The 18107-nt window shown below is 37.9% G+C and overlaps 1 protein-coding gene across 3 annotated transcripts in view; it reads left to right on the top strand.

The window, feature by feature from the left end:
- Positions 1 to 18107, top strand: part of LOC110262205 (uncharacterized) — a 343233-nt gene that overhangs the window by 281530 nt on the left and 43596 nt on the right. Inside the window, exons 5-7 of one of the 3 annotated variants that reach the window (XR_014819159.1) lie at positions 2592 to 2698; positions 9654 to 9828; positions 11467 to 17035. The exons of 1 other annotated variant lie outside the window; for it this stretch is intronic. The gene's annotated coding sequence lies outside the window, so the exon portion shown is untranslated. Of the gene's footprint in view, positions 1 to 2591; positions 2699 to 9653; positions 9829 to 11466; positions 17036 to 18107 lie in introns of those variants that run through there. One more of the 3 variants, XR_014819157.1, reaches the window with a different exon arrangement.

Below are 18107 nucleotides of genomic sequence, written 5' to 3'. Positions count from 1 at the left end.
AGACTTTTAAAAACACCCTTAATCTTTAACCCAAATTCATTTCTCGAGTTCATTATCCTAAGAAAATAAAGAATCTCACAAAGTCCTATGTAGAAAAATATTCATTGTCATTTTTATATAAGAGAAGGAAATTGTTATAACAATAAATGGCCAAGGGAATTCATGTGACGTCAACATTGAAAGCAGTGTTTTTAAAGAATAATTGATGGCAATGGAAAAATGCTGTCCTATGGAGTTAAGTGAAAAAGTAGAATACCTGTACCATCACTATATTTTAGTTAAAATGCATGCATAGGGAAAAAAAAACAAGAATGAAATACAAGAATATGTCAACTGGAATTCTTGCTATGGTGTAGGGACATAAGAATTTGACTGCAGCAGCTTGGGTTGCTGCAGAGATGCGGGTTTGATCCTCAGTCCAGTGCAGTGGTTAAAGGATCTGGCATCACTGAAGCTGCAGTGTAGGTCAAAGCTGTGGCTCAGATTCAATCTCTGGCTTGGGAAGTTCCATATGCCATGGGTGTGGTCATTAAAAAAAAAAGAATATGTCAACAGGATAACAAAACTATGTTTTCTTCATTGTATATTTTCTAAATTTTTTTTTCATTTTTTTATTACTCAAGTGAATTTATCACATCTGTAGTTGTATAATGATCATAACAATCTGATTTCACAGGATTTCTATCCCACAGCCCAAGCACACACCCCCACCCCCCAAACTGTCTCCTCTGGAGACCATAAGTTTTTCAATGTCTGTGAGTCAGCATCTGTTCTGCAAAGAAGTTCCATCTGTCCTTTTTTCAGATTCCACATGTCAGTGAAAGCATTTGATGTTGGTGTCTCATTGTATGGCTGACTTCACCTAGCATGATAGTTTCTAAGTCCATCCATGTTGCTAAAAATGCTGGTATTTTGTTCTTTTTAATGGCTGAGTAATATTCCATTGTGTATATGCTAAATGTTTATAATAAACAACTTATTTTATAATTTTTAAAAGTTTTGAATATGGGATAAAAGACCCACTACTGATACATTCTTGTCAGATAGGTCAGTGGGATATCAATCAGCTTGGCTTCAGAAGGGAGTCAATAAGTGCAAAACCAATAATATTTGCACTTATTTTGAACTTCAAAGCTCAAAATCAACCTTAAGCTTCCATGGAAATACCCTAATGTATTCTAACTTAAAGAAATCTCTCCCTTCAAAAATTCATAGTTTGTTTACATGCATCTTTTTATTTAAGAGCTAACAATCATTGATATACTCTCTTAAGAACATGTGTTCATTAACCATTGTTATTCCCATTTTATAAATGGGAAAGTAAGGCATAGAGTGGTTAAGTGACTTGCCCAAAATCACAGAACTAATAAGTTGATGTGACATTTACACATCTCACTATAGTGTTTTTAGCATATTCTGTCTGCTGTGTCACCATTTTATGTGTTTAGTCTCCCTGACGAGAGCACAGTTCCTTTATGGGAAAGCCTTAGACCTCTTCACCCTGTCCTCAACAAAGCCAGGATGATGCTAGGGACTCAGGATGCTGACCATAAATATGGATTTAATTGTATTAAAAAGAAAATTTGTATTTACTCCAGGAAGAGTATTTTAGAGATTTACATTACTGGTTTTCAAGACTTGTTTCCTAGATAGATCTCTTTAAGAAGCAAACAATAACATGTCTAAATATGCTCCAGCCTTAGTTTCCCTGGTCCAGCAACAAAAAGTCAATTTTTTAAAAACTTTAAGTCAAAAAATCAAGATGTTGTTATGAACTGCCTTTACTATAAACCCATTCACTATCTATGGAATTCTTGAGGACAAATGCAATTCAAAGGTGAGAAATGAAAGGTCTTCCTTTTGCATTCTTGCCAAATAGGGAAATGGTTTATAAACTTGGCTTCTGAAGAGAATTGGTAAGTGCAAAGCACAGTTGTCATGCTACCTGCTGCCTCCACCCAGCTTGGTGGTACAACCTGCTTAATAGCATGTAATGCAAAGTTATGGGGGTCAAGAAGAACAAAAAAATGCACCATCTTAGCCAAGTGAAATTACTGGGGAATTCTGGGTTGGTAGATTACCCAAATTGGATTTTGGCCAAATGATTGACGTAAAGTTCTCTGAATCGGTAGAAAGAGCTGCTGGACCTTTACTGACCAGGGAAGATTAAGATTCCATGTTGTATTTCATTTGAAAGCCAGCCCTTCCAACAGAGGCTCCTGACACTAAGGCTGGCACAGGCCTGGTTCAGAAGAAAGAGTGCCAGCATGTTGAATCACCAAATCATTTCCTAGAGCAGATTTTTCTTGGATGTCTCCCATGCAGTTTCATCAAGGCATGGATCCTATTTCATTTACGAGCTCAGAGCCCAAAGTGATGTGTATATGAATATTCAGAGAAGGGATTAAATGAAGAGCCAAGAATAGTTTTAAAATATCAAGGTGCTGGAGGCAATAAGGAATACTGTGCTTCTAGGGCTGGGGCCCTGAAATCAATACCAGCATGAATCTCATATATTGCTCTAGCCACATATGCCATTTCTAGTGACTGCTGCCATGCTTCTTATATCCCGTATCCCTTTCTTATTTTAGAAAGCTGTTTAAAGCTATTTGCTAATGGAAACTCTGGCAGCACCTTCAGGGAGACAACTTTGGAAAGTTTACATCTCTTGGATCCTATCTGTTCTTCCAGTTCCCAGGTATTTAAATAATACAGTGCCCACTACTTGGTTAGGTACACCATGTATGTTGTTAAACACGGTTCCTTTTATTGCCTTGTGACCTAGTGTAAGAATCTCCTCTTCCCCAAAACCTCCCCAAGCTCGTTCCTCACTCTCATTCAGTCCTTCCTTCCAATCATTACTGTGGCATCTTCTCTACAAGATGATGCCCCTAATGAGGGATATTTTGGTGAAACCTCTTCTGCTTCAGCTACAGCAGGCAAAAAATCCGACTTAAACATCTCTCTGCAGGGAAGACTTTAAGGTGTTCCAGCAGTTTGCCTCTACCTCCTCCCAGCCACATTTCTCAAAATCCTTTTCAGGATTTCATAGTAGTTCTTTTCTCAGATTGCAGTGTTTCTCCAAGAGCTTGTACCTGCAGGGGACAAAGTACAATTTCCTTATCTTGCCACAGTGAATTCCCATCATATTTTAATTGTCTTCAATGAGTTTAAAGAGAGGAATCCTGGATTTGGAATTGGAAAACCTGGTTTCTGGTATTGAATGAAAGAAATTACTTTTATTTCCAAATAGGGAATAAAGATCCCTATCCCAAATATCTCTTGGTAGCAAGGATTAGAATCTTGAATATATTTGAAAATGCATAGAACATATGGAATTATACAAATAAAAATATAAATCTGTACAGGCAAATTCAAACAATTTTAGAAATGTTAGTTGACTCAAAATATGAATTATTCTTATTATCAACCAAAATTTACCTCAAATGGCCAAATCAGTCCTATTCAAATTAAAAGAGCCTTTTGCTCTTTTACTCTTCAAAACATTTAGGAGTATGGCCCTGAAAAGGTAAACACTCTAATAAGTCTTTGATGTAGGAACTGGTTCTACTGCCTTTCTCCCTTACTCCAGCCTGTTCAAAGTCATCAAAGCAATGTTCTTAAAGTGCGAATGTCTTACAAGTAGCTTCTAATGGATTCACCCTTCACTCTGGTCCTCACTAATCAGAGGTAACCTGACTTTTACATTCCTAATTATGCCTCTTTCAAAGAGCATTACAGGTAATATTGGTTTCAAATGGTCCTAAATGCATCTCTGCTTTTGACCTGGGCTGCTCTGACCATCATACATCCTGATATTAGAGCAGTCCTAAGGACAGCATGTCCCAAGGGCACCTAGACAGTAAGACTGTTTTGTGTGTGGGTTTTTTTTTTTTTTTTTTCAGGGTCATTCCCTAAATGATGATTTCCTTAGACTACTCCCGAAAGAAGATCAAAGTTTTCAAAAGACCACCCTTATCTGAAAGAGCGATTTTTAATTTTAGTGCACCTTAAAACAAAAAAAAACCCAAACCTTTGGGGAATATTGTTAAAAATGAAGTTCCTGAGACCCCCATAATCTCAGATATTTTAATCCAGTTGGGTGAGGCTGGGGGTATGTTGTTGTTGTTGGGTTTTTTTTTTTTTTTTTTTTTTTTTTTTGGCCATGCCCATGGCATTTGGAAGTTCCCACCCCAGGGATCGAGCCCATGTCTCTGTCACAGCAGTGACAGTGCCAGACCTTTAACCTGACACCAGGGAACTCCAGGTATGCATTTTAAATAAGCAGCCTAACAGATTCACAGATGTTGGTGATCTGCCATTTGAAAAACGCTGTACTACAGAATAATTTCTATCCCAGGCCCAACTAACTTTCCAGGCTTAGCTCCCACATTAACTCTCAACTCCCATCTTTATGATGTGTGCACACATGCACATGTATACACCTACGCTTACACTAACACATTGGGCCACAGGGGACGATGCACAGTCCAAATTGTATGCACCTCTCTTTGTTCTCTCAGCCTTGATATCCTTGAATGTCCCTCTCTGTTCCCCCTGCCGCATGAAATGTGTATATTTTCCAGGTTTTGCCCAGATGCCAGTTCTAAAGCCTGCCCTGATATCCCACTTAGAATTCTTGAAATTTCTAGAGAACCAGTTTATATGTTATTTGACCCTTAGGGAAATATTCTTTGCTTTATGTTGCCTTTTCAGCCTATCAGTCTTCCTTAGTAAACTGTGAAATACTTCGAGGTTAGAATCATACCTCATTTATCTTTTTAGCCCTAGTGAAGGGCTATGAACATAATAGTTGCTGAATAAGTGTTTCTAAAATTAAACTTGCTTTAATTATGTCTATTAGATGTATTTAAAGATAGTTAAGCATCTCTCCTATCTTCCCTCGGAGTACTGAGGTAGATACCATCTCTGATGTAGATGTAATTTATACACAGCCCAACTAGCCAAAAATATATATCACTGTGTCCCCATTTTGAAAGGGCTGCTTACCTTGTTTTGGCAACTTTGGGCTCCAGAATCTCACCCATAATAGACAGGCTATAAATACAAGTATCTAAATATAAAAAGAAAAACAACTTTGGATTGTTCTTTAACGAGGAATTTAAGACATCAAAATAAATACTTAAAAATTAAATAATCCAGTAATAAGAAAACCCTTTATCCTCATCAAGTTAGCAAACTATTAAAGGATTGATGACATCATTTACTAAGGAGATGGGGGAACTGAGCACTCTCAGATATGGTTGGTATGTAAACTAAATAGTTTTGGAGAACAATCCGATAGATACTATTAATATAAAACATAAGGACTCACTCACCTAGTAATTCTACTGTTTTGTAATCTTTCATAGAGAAATTTACACATAAATACACAGAGAAATGCACAAAATATATATATTACAGCATTGATTATAATACAAAAGATTCTATCTATTAGGGATATGAAAATAAATATTGGTATGGTCACATCACAGGATATTATGCAGCAGTTAACTAAAGAAACATTTTTTACATGTACTAATGTGGAAAGCTCTTTAATATATATTGTTGAGTTTAAAAGGAAGGTTGCACAACCTATACTGTAGGATACTCCATACTTACCTTTTTTAAGTTGATTCTAAAAGTTCAACAAGATAGTATCTACATTGTACTGCAGTTCAGATGTAAACCCGTGTATTGAAAGGTATGGAAGAACATAACACACACTGATGACTTGAGTTATGTCTCCTAAGGAGCTGAGTAAAGTTAGCACAGTAGATGTAGGGGGAGGGAAACAGCCAAGAACAGACTTTCCCTTTATTTGTATTGTCTGAGTGTGTGTTAAATGGGTTTGTATTCATATATTACTACCATTATGGAAATGTTTTACATGACGACTTGTGCTATAAAATGATAAATACATTCTACTACATATTTGGTATAGTGGAATACTATGTTTATCTTACTCTACAGACCATGCAGTTAGCTTAAAGCTCCAGCTTCCAAAGGATGTGCAGAGCTTCTGATGCTAATTGCCAATTTCCTTTCACAAAAGGCTGACACAGACACTTAAGTAGCCTGTTGAAAACAGAAATCTCTGTTTGGTCTGGTTACACTCACTTTTCTTCCTGTTTCCGTGGTTCCACTTCTCAATGTCCTCATGCCAGCATGCTGCACTTGCCCTGTGTTATCATTCTCTTATCCTAGGACTGATGACAAGTCACAGAAATCCTTACAAGTCTCCACAGCTACATATGTACTAGAGTTTTCCAGAGAAAACCAAGAGCCAATATGGAGAGATATATGAAAAGCTATTTATTGTAAAGAGTTGGCTCAGTTTGTTATGAAAGCTGAAGCCCCAAGATGAGTGTGCAAGCTGGAGGAGGCCCAGGAAGCCTGGTGGTATAGTTTCAGTCCAAACCCAAAGCCCTGGGACTCAGGGCAGTCCACAGTATATGTCCCAGTCTGAGTCTGAAGTCCTGGGAACCAGGAACACAAGCATCCTTGGGCAGAAGAAGATGGATGTCCTAGCCCAAACAGAGAGCAGATTCTCTCATCCTCCACCTTTTAGTTCCATTAAGGCCCCAGTGGACTGGATGATGCCCATGCACTGGTGAGGGTTCTCCTTTACCCAGTCTACAGATCAAGTGCAAATCTCATCCAGAAACACCCTCACAGACACAGGGAGAAATAATGCTTTTACCAGCTCTGTGCATACCCGTTATTCCAGTCAAGCTAATGCATACAATTCACACCACAGCATAACCTGTGGCTTTGCATACGGACCAGGAATGGCTGTACAGCCCTGCAATTCTCTCTCACCAATACCAGCTTAAGGCATTGCTTCTGAAGCTGTGTTCTCTGCATCCCAGAAAAGGAATAGTTTAAACTCCCTGTTTCTGAAAAAGTCACCGTGATTGGGGATTCAAGCTAAAATGGATTTTGCTCCCTCATTCCTCCTACTACTGGAAAGAAGCATAGAATTTAAATATTCCCTATTTTTGTGAAGCATGAGGCTTACAAATTTTGGGAAGCCCACTGTAGAAAAACAAATAGAAAATTACAAGTAAAATTACAAGTAATAGGAAATCACAACGCTAGGGTCCATCTCAGGTCTTCAGAACAAACATGAAAGTATAAAGTCCTAAATCTTAATCTTCATTATCTTCTTAGTCTCCTCTGCTCATTGTGTCATATCAGTAAATGTGCAGCTCAGGTGGTTTAATCATCTCATATCCGCTGTCAGAAAAGTTATGTAACACTCTGGTAATTTTTAGTGAACACCAGCTAAATGATGGCAATGAGAATAGTGGTATTATCAGGGTATATGAACGCACATTCTTCCCTTAATTTTTCTAAGATAAAAATGCACCTTCTGTAGGTCATGGATTAAAAAAAAGTAAAAAAAAAAAAATAATAAAACAAACAAGCAAAAAATCTCAGTGCCTTTCAAGAATCCACAAATTTTATCTACACAGGTAGTTCCAATTTTCTGACAAAACTATTTCAAGCAAGAGTTACATAATTTGTAAGAGTTTGTCAACACAAATTTTATACATGTTTTGGTTGACAAATTTGATCATTGGTAGATTACCCATAGCAAATGGAAGTTGTTTCTTCCACACTAAGAGTGTAATTAAGGGTGCTGGCATCACTTCCAGTGCCTCTACTTTCAGAGATGGTACCCTGAAAAATACAAGGACAACAGAAATAGAACTTTGGATATGGCTTAACAAAAGCTGCTTATATTTCAGGGTATTGTCTTGGAACAATGTAAATCCTGAGCCAGCTTTAAGTTTCTCATAAAATAATGGGAGTGGCCATGAAGGGGAACTCAGCATTCACTAAAGACCCATTAAAGAAACAATGAAAGGATGAGATGACTTAATATCAGACCTTTTTTTCTACTGGGACTGATGTTATTATAAGGACACCTCTCTGGTTTAGCAAGCAGGTAACATTTCGTCTTCATTAGACGTTTATGGATTTTTCTGTCACTCACCTAATAAATGATACAAAATTCCAACAACAACAACAAAATCAGATCTTTTTAATACTAAATTGAGAAATTTAAGCAAATTTTAAAGTCTGTCTTTACATAAACATTGTGGTAAAGTGCAATTTTTAATTGACAGTAATCTCACCCTATTTTATCCTATCAGCCAAAGATATATTTCTCAACCTTTTCTCTCTGTATCTGCTAAATAATTTCTCTAACCCAAACTCTAGCTATCGTAATTGCCACTGTCATTGTAGTAACAGCTATAATTCATAGATGCTTCCATTCTGATCAGTCACTATGCTGGCAATGTATACAAATGCAGTCCGCTCTGAGATAGATGAGATTCCACAAAGCCCTTTTTCCTAAAGGACCATTTTGATATCTAGGATCAGATTGAAAATTCACTATTTCTACCTCCCTGGGATATCAATTAGAAGTTTAGGAGTCTTCCAGTTACAAGTGCTACAAAACCTTAAAATAGAATTTTTTTAAAATGTGACTAAAACCTCAGGTAGGACCACTGTCAGCAGAAGCTTGATCTAGCAGCTCAATCAATAGAAAATTTGTCTTTATCCCTCCATTCTGGCTTCATTAATGTTAGCTGCTAGAAGCTCCAAGTTCTCCCCTTGAGATAAAAAAAAAAAAAAAAAAATAGCTGCTAAGTTCCAGGCCTTGTATTTTCACCACTGCACATTGAATGCCAACATCCTCAGAAGCCCTTGGATTCAATCTTTTTGCCCCACGTTGTCATATGCCATCATTGCCACAGAGGAGCAGGTGAGATAAGGTGACTGATACAAAAGCTTAGCTTACCCTTTGAGTTCTGTGTAAGATGATAAGGATGTTCATCTCATGTCTGAGAATGAGGTAGGAGTAACTTTACCAATAGGAAAATCTTGGTGCTGTTGGCCAGAAATGGAAGAATAGAGGCTGGGAGGAGAGGGGTATCAACATCAAAAACTTGTCTACTACACCTGCTAAGTATTATTGCTGCACACGTAATAGAATCTAAAACTCTGACGTAGCAGTCTTTTCCTTTGCATTCAGCTAAAAATAGCAAATAAAACTGTTGGTTCCTCATTATTTCTCCACTTTGAATAAGAAGGGGAAAAAACTGAATCCTTATCTTCAATTTAGAAAATCCTTCTAAGAAATATGTATTTTTTTCTTTTCTTCTTTTTAGGGTCACATTCGTGGCACATGGAAGTTCCCAGTCTAGGGGTTGAATTAGAGCTGCAGCTGCCGGCCTGCCACAGCCACAGCAACGCCAGATCTTAACCCATTGAGCAAGGCCAGGGATTGAACCCACATCATCATGGAGACTATTTGGGTTCTTAACCCACTGAACCACAACGGGAACTCCCCTGCTAAGAAATATTACATTTAATTACTATGTATATAGATTTTCTCTGTAGGAAAACTCTGATGACCTAATGACTGGAATCCAAAATCCTCATATAAAGCAAAGACTGAACCAGTGATGTGAGAGGAAAACAGGCATGGACATGATGATCCAAACGATGGAGCGCTAATGTTCTTTCCATTTTTCATAGAGATTCCACACCAATCAGACCATTCGTACCCATGCATACCTTCATGCTACATATTTCTAAATTTTTCTTACACAAATACTTTTTATCCTTTTATCAAGATTATATTGAATTGCCAAAACATAACTATATTTGGGATTGTTCACATGTTGTGAAGAATTGAAATGTGTTAAATCTTAACACATCTGAATTCAAGATTGTTACATTTGCCACCAACAATGTACCCCAAACATGAGACCAAGACAGAATACTGTGTTAAGTGTATTGGTGAACCAGGTGAGTCTGAATTTTTTACCATCGCCACCACCACCACAACAAAAAGTTTAGACTTGAAGTAAAAGTGAAAAAGCAAGAGGAATTTTCTTTCTCTTTCTTTCTTTCTCTCTTTCTTTCTTTCTTTCTTTCTCTTTCTTTTTTTTCTTTCTTTCTCTTTCTTTTCTTTCTCTTTCTTTCTTTCTTTCTTTCTTTCTTTCTTTCTTTCTTTCTTTCTTTTTCTTCCTTTCTTTCCTTCCTTCTTTCCTTCTCTCTCTCTCTCTCTCTCTCTCTCTCTCTCTCTCTCTCTCCCTCCCCCTCCCTCCCTCCCTCCCGCCTTGCTTCCTTTCTTTCTTTTGTCTTTTTAGGGCCGAACCCATGACATATGGAGGTTCCCTGGCTAGGGATCGAATTGGAACTATAGCTGCCAGCCCACACCACAGCCACAGCAACGCAGGATCAGAGCCGTGTCTGTGACCTACGCCACAGCTCACGGCAATGCTGGATCCTTAACCCACTCAGGCCAGGGATCAAATCCGAAACTTCATGGTTCCTAGTCCGGATCATTTCCGCTGAGCCACTGTGGGTACTCCAAATTTTCTTTTTCATATTTTTTCATGAGACTTATTTGGAATATTATTTGTGATGGTCAGTTTACCATAAAAAGCGCTATTTAACTTGCTTTTAAATGGAATGATGGGAAACGCATTGGACTGAGGTAAAAGAAATTGAGTTCTAGTCTAAGCTCTGCTACTAGCCAGCTGTGTGACCTTGGGCAAGTCACTTTGCATCTCTGGGTTTCACGTTCCTTATTTGCACAATGTCGAGGTTGGCGGAGATTATGAGTTCCCAACCCTGAACTTATTAGAATTTTGTGAAATGAACATACTAAGTAGGGGGCTCAATTTACCTAAATATCTGAAATGGAACATTGCCATCCATTTCCCTCCTAGGAAATTGATATCAGATGATGGAGATAGAAAGTTTGTGGGACAATTCTGGGTTTTACAAACAAATTTCCATGTACCTCCTTAATTTGCGATTACCTTAAGTAAGCAATTCCCTTTACACTTTTATTCAAAAATAACAAGCTGTGTTTGAAATGCCGGTATACACCATTTATTACGCTCTCCAACCCAAACACGAAAACATTTGTACTTATGTTATGACTTCACCTGGTGGCTTTCATTTTCCCCAACATAAAGACAGGGTGAAGCAAAGTAATAGAAAAATAGAAAACATCTTTGTCGGAAAATGAGATTGCAGCTGTGTAACTGGAGCACACAACCATAAATCAGAATGTCAAATCCAAAACACATGACTTTTTGCAAGTTCTCCATGTGCGCTCTAATGTGATTACAGCCTGGTTGCTATTATGATTTAAAACAAAGTCTTTCATGCTAGAAACAAAATGCGGAATGTGAGCCGCCTGGGGGAGAGAGCAGCAAGCTAGCTAGCGACATACCCCTTGCTGTCAGAGAGGTGGGCTACAGTATTTCAAGCACGGGTTTGTCAGGTGTGAGAGAGCAAGAGGATACAAGAGGAACCTTGGCAGAGGTCTTAACATGAGGGACAAATTAGCAAGTAGTGTTCAGCTCAGCTTGACAATCTGAAATTAGCTTTTCTCCCCCCTCCCCATGTTTTTTTTTTTTTCCTAAGCAGAATCTTGAAGCCAAATACGAAGATTACAGAAGTCATTCTTTCCTGCCTATCACATAAACAAATGGCCCAGCTGTTATTGCTAAGATTCCAGTTTTAAACTTGGACTTTCTTGTATAAACTTCAATGTAATGGTATTTAAAGTGTCATAGGCAATAAGCATCTAATCCTACTCAATAAATTGTAGGCTCATTGCATGAACTCCTAGAGCTGTTAAAGACAGCTGTGCTTTTTTTGTAATTTAAGTCATTTCCAAATTGGGCAGCTCTCCAGGTGTATTTTCAGACAAACAATGTGTGCTAGAAAAAGTGATGTTCTGAGTCTTTCAGCGATGGAATAAACACAAAGGAGTAAAAGCAGAGATATAAGACAGTGCAAACATCATTCCTGATCACCCCAGGAGGGCAGGCATCAAGGTTGGGGTGCTAGGAAGCTGTTTTTGTTTCCTTGGACTATAAGAATATAATCCAGGACATTTTCCCCCAAGGACCTTTTGCAAGCCCACTTACTTTTTTAACTGGCTGTTGGGCCAATGCTATTGATGGGTACCAGGATGGAAGATAATAATTTAGTATTTCTCAAAATAGAACCATCAACTCCCAGAGCAAAGCCACAACCCTAAAGCAGAAAAAGCTCCTCCCATAGCTGATATTTAAAGTGTCAGGAGAAAATGGTTTCCACCCTGTGATGTCATTGAAACAGATCATCGTGAGACCGTAGGATAAGATGAATTTGCAAGAGGTCATTTCAACCCATACACTGTCTCTGAGGGGAGCCACAATAGAAGCATTGAAAGAAAATGAATTGGTAACTCTTTTTATATCCAAATCATCATTAAGCATTAAATGAAGCCCCTTCTAGTCATAAGAGTTCTGATGGGTAGGGCAGGGAGGGTCCTTATCTACTTCCATCCCATGCTGAGTATTCCACAGTCAGCCAATATACTGAAGTAGGAAGCAACCCAAGTTCTTACACCAGGGTTAGATGATGGTGAGTGGTCTTTGAGGAAGCCAGTTGCAAATGCCTGCCTCCTGGATCTGATTCTAGAGCAGAGGAGTGTTGTTGCTATAGTTGTGGTTGTTTCACTTTGCTGGTTGTTTCATCATCAGTGGTTGGTTTATGCCTGAAAGATTTTCTTGTCCACCTTCATGTTACACTGCTGTGAGGTGCTGTGCATTATCTTTTGAGCTAAATGCATCCACTTAGCTACTTTTCTATCAACAATGCAAAGAAAAGCACAGGCAAAACATAAATCACAGACTGAGAGCCCGCAGTGGAGTTCCCCTGAGTCCCTCTGTGGTGGGTTGAACTTCATCATAGACAAACTAGGCCTGAAATGAATCAACACCTCTTTCAGTTGCTGGAACATAACACAAGCTCACAGGTGGAGGCAATTTCAGGCAATGACTCAGGATTGCTTTTGGCCTAGGTGGACAGCTGGGCAGCTACACCTAGTCCCAAAACTCTTAGAAATGACCTTCTGGATCTCTGCCCCCACACAACCCCAAAAATGACAGTTCTACTTGCAGAGTAGAAAATTCCTACTGAAACTTTTAAGCTAAGGCTTAATAATTAGCAGTTCCCTTCATCCGGGGATTCTGATGGTTTTCCTACTGTCCCCCTTTGCAAAAGTTCAGACCTGTCACCTTAAAGGAAAACTTCACCTCAGGCAGAAGCAATGGTCCACTTGTTTCTAGCCCCATGGAACAAAACCCCTCAGGCTTTGTTCAGTTTTGAGGGGAAACTCAACAGCTCTCTGTAGATTAAAGACTTAACCAAAAAATGTCTAGAAACAACTAATCTCTCAGTGTCACTTCAAATAAGTATAGCATACCAGACACATGGTATTTATCAAACAATTTAGTCTCTCGGCTAGCCAATCTATTGGGTCCCATTTCTCTCATTTAAAAAGTCTCTAAAACCCCACAGAAATATTGCCTAAACTACAAATGATAGTAGTATTCAGAATTTTATTTTCAAGGCAGTTTACCCAATACTACAGGTAGCATTTTTCAATATGTGCATGACTAAAATGCTCTTTAATTTTCATAAAAGTGCCTTAAAAAGAAGGACATGCCCCATAGAATGGAATGGTGGCTAGATTTTTTTTTAAGCTAAAAGCTGGAGAATGAAATTATTGAAACCATCTTCTGTTCTACTTTAATTTTCACCAGCTTTTAGCTAGTTTACTTTAACAAGTAATGTTTGATTGAATTCAGGCCTGCTTTTGTTTACAAAATGAACCAGAGCCAGCAAGTCATGGCCTGGCTAATTTGCACATCCAGTTCCTTAGTCTCCTCCCCTTTAAACCAAAATCTGGAGTATGTGATTTATTGTTGATTTGGTTAGTTCAAATGATTTTGATGGTTAAAATCTACTTTCCACACCATCCTTGAGATTTTCACCAAAAACACCCAATCTCTGTCTACTATACACAGCAGAAACAATCCCCTGCCCCAAATAAATGCAAAACACATCTCTTTAACTTTCAGGATTTCAGATGCCAACAAAAGAAACTGAGAATAAAAACCCGCATATGGTAGAAAGGAAAGGAGGATCCATACATCAATAGCTTTAGAAACCAAACTGACCCATTGAAGAGAATGATGTCCTGAGAGTACAGCAAGGTGGTCATTGTTGATGACTGCTTTCTTTGAGTTTTTATGCACCATCCTTGTTTGCCAGTCAAGTAAACCAGTGGTTCTCAAATACTGCAGAGAATCAGAATCATCTCGGAAGCCCTATCCCTAAATCTCTTCTGGAAATTCTGATTTTTAAAGTCTAGAGTATAATCTGTATGTTAACAAAATACTCCCAAATGGTTCTGGGTATTTATTTACCAAGCTTTGAAACACTGGTCTAACTTTATGCATATTTAATGTCACCCTGGCCAGCCAGTCCTGTTTCTTCCTCCCCTTGAATTTTCCACTGCAGATTTAAAGGTCTCGTCTTTTTCTGCACTATGAAACTGATAAGTTGTTCCTGAGAATAACTATGTAGAAGTATTGTCCTGCCTCCCTGTCACCTATGTACAGAATCCACGCACATGTTACTGTTAGGGCTTGCTCCACAAGAGCACTACCTGGGAATTACATGCCTCTCACATGGCCACAGTCTGTCCTTAGGATTCTGCCTCCATTCAGTCTTCCATTCTCCTTATAGCAAGGCAAAACTCATTCCCAGTCTTCTCACCCCCATGCAACCTGCTGCCTTCTTGTAATCTACCCACTTTCTTACTGGCTGCTCATTTAAATGAAATTTCATTTGAAATAAGAAGGCAATATACCCCATAGTAGAGGTATTGAGGATATGATTTTATTAACTCTGAGAAGAAAGGAATCATGCCAGTCTTGCTTATCTCTGTATCTCCAAAGCGTAGCCTAGCATACGGCACATGGCAGATGTTCAATAAACATTTGTTGAAGATACAAATGGATGTCCAAAGTTAAATGTGCTGTTACTACTTTCATAACCTATGGTTTTTTTAGAATGCGCCTTAACTATATGGAATCATAAAATCTGTGAGATGGAAGGGCTCATGAGGTCATGAAAGTTATGGTCTTTATGAGATCAGTAGCACTAGAATGGCAAATCTCAGACTAGTGAAGAGTCCCATGTTGTTATTTTGGTGGTTTTGTTTTGGTTTTAGTACTTATCTATTAAAATGATTACTAATGCTTTCTGCAGTAGGACAGAAGGAGATTAAATGCAAGAAGAAGACACCTAAGATACCTAAAAAATACCCGGCAGTTCCTCTGACACACTGCAAGCACTTACTAAATTTAAGCTTTTGTTACTATACTGTACTTTTTCTCCTTTCCAAGTCTAGTGCCATTACCTGGCCTAATTTTCTCAGTCCAACTGGATTTCCCATTATGGGCCCTGAAGTGCAATTTCAAAGGTCGAGGGCACAGTCTTCCACAGGACTCCTCTCACCTCGGACTTCAGCCACAAGCTCTGGAGTTCTCAGGCCACCTGTATTTCTGGCCAACTGACTACAAATTCAAGGGTTCCCACCACAACTTCAGATTCAAGAATTCACTAAAAGGGCCCACAAAACTCAGAAAAGAACTACATTTATGATTACAGTTAAATATAAATCAGGACCAGCCAAATGAAGAGACACATAGGGCCAGATCTGAGAGAGTCCCATTGTTCTTAGGACCTGTCACTGTCCCAGCACACCAGAAAGCTCAACCCAGCTCCAGGTGGCCATAGTTTTTGCTGGGGTCTCACTGCATAGGTACAATGGATTGAATCACTGGCCACAGGATTTAAATGAACCTCCAGCATCATTCCCCTCCCTTCAGGTTAGGCTGATAGCACACAGGTCAAGCTCTAATGCTTTAATCACATGGTTGGTCATGATGATGATCATCATCAACCCAGCACCACAAATGAATTCAGAATAGACTAACATCCAAAAATATTCTCCTGCACTGCCCCTTCAGAAGTTGTGACTCTACTACTGTGATTCTATTACTAGTAGTATGCCCATCAAACACTGATCTATTCTCTGAACCTATAGTTTGACTTTTGTCATATAAATGGAATCATACAGTATTCAACATTTTGAGACTAGTTTCTTTCAAGTAGCACAATACATTTGAGATTTGTTCATGTCTTATTAATTTGTTCCTTAATGTTGCTGAGTAGTAATCTACCCTATGGATTTACTAGCCATTGAAGTATTTTGGGGTTATTTCCACTTTTGGGTGATTTCAAACAATACTATTTTAAGCGTTCATGTAGAGCTTTCTATTTGAAAAAATGTCTTTTTATTTCTTTTGATAAATAGCTAAAATGTGATTGTTGGGTCATATGCTAAGTGTATGTGTAACTGGTAAGAAACTGCTGGAGTGTCTGTACCATATTGCATTCCCACCAGCAATAATATGAGAATTCTTGTCAGCATTTGCTATTTTCAGTATTTTTATTTTAGTAATTCTAATAGATGTATAATGGTAACTCATTGTGGTTTTAGCTTGCCTTTTCATAATGACTATTAATGTTGTGAATCTTTTCATGTACTTATTTGGCATCTGCTAATCCTCTTTGGCAAAATGTTAGCTCAAGTCATTTGCCTATGCTTTTATTGAATTATTTGTTTACTTATTGTTAAATTTTGTGAGTATATTTTTTGGGTATAAATCCCTTGTCAAATATGTGATTTGCAAATATTCTCTTCCAATTTGTTGCCTTTCTTTTCATTTTCTTAGTGGCATGCTTTGAAAAACAAAATTTTAAATTTTAGTGAAGTAAAATTTATCTTTTTGTCCTTAGACTCTGCTTTTGGTATAGTATTTAAGAATTCTTTGCCTAGCTTAAGGTAAAGATTTTCTTCCTATAATTTTTTCTAAGAGTTTTATAGTTTCACATTAAATATTTAGATCTTTTATAAGTAAATTTTTGTATAAGTTGTGAGGTATAGATTGAAATCCTGAATATATTTTATTAAATTTATACCTAAATGTTTCAGGTTTTAAAGCTATTGTAAATGCTATCTTTTTGCAGAATTTTAGTTTCCAATTGTTCTTTGTTGGAATACATAAAGGCAATTGATTTTGTTTTATATGTGTGTGTGTGTATGTATATATATATGTGCATGTATATATATAATGATTTTTTTTTCCATTATAGCTGGTTTACAGTGTTCTGTCAGTTTTCTACTATATAGCATGGTGAACCAGTTACACTTACATGTATACATTCTTTTTTCTCACATTATCAGTCTCCATCATAAGTGTGGTATATATACACAATGGAATACTACTCAGCCATAAAAAAGAATGAAATAATGCCATTTGCAGCAACATGGATGGAACTAGAGACCCTCATACTGAGTGAAGTAAGTCAGAAAGAGAAAGACAAATACCATATGATATCACTCATATCTGGTATCTAATATACAGCACAAATAAACCTTTCCACAGAAAAGAAAATCATGGACTTGGAGAATAGACTTGTGGTTGCCTGGGGGGAGGGGGAGGAAGTGGGAGGGATTGGGAGCTTGGGGTTAACGGATGCAAGCTATTGCTTTTGGAATGGACTAACTATGAGATGCTGTGTAGCACTGAGAACTATGTCTAGATACTTACAACACAGTATGACAATGGGAGAAAAAATTATGTATACATATATGTATAACTGGGTCCCCATGCTGTACAGTAGAAAAAAAAATATAATAATAATTAAAAGAAGACTACAGAAGAAACTGACAATGAACTGAAGCCAAAAAAAAAAAAAAAAAAAAAGTGACCAGACATAGTTCTCAGTGCTACACAGCAGGATCTCATTGCTATCCATTCCAAAGCCAATAGTTTGAATCTAGTGACCCAAAGCATCCCATAGATCCTACTCCCTCCCCCTCCCCCTTGGCACATCTTCCTAATCCACATCTTCCTAATCCAATCATCAACAGAGGACATTTGTGTTGTTTCCATTTTTTGGCTATTGTGAATAGTGCTGCAATGAACTTGTGGGTGCATGTGTCTTTTTTAAGGAAAGTTTTGTCTGGATATATGCCTAAGAGTGGAACTGCTGGGTCACAGGGTAGTTCTATGTATAGTTTTCTAAAGTATCTCCATACTGTTTTCCATAGTGGTTGTACCAGCTTACATTCCCACCAACAGTGCAAGAGGGTT

Source organism: Sus scrofa, chromosome 1, assembly GCF_054392235.1.
Source record: "Sus scrofa isolate SSC_HxYL_T2T_F1_AM1 chromosome 1, Sscrofa_HxYL_maternal_Yorkshire_Landrace_v2.0, whole genome shotgun sequence".
NCBI classification, from domain to species: Eukaryota; Metazoa; Chordata; class Mammalia; order Artiodactyla; family Suidae; genus Sus; species Sus scrofa.
Note: the sequence above shows the minus strand (reverse complement) of the source record. Positions and strands in the feature narration are given on the sequence as shown.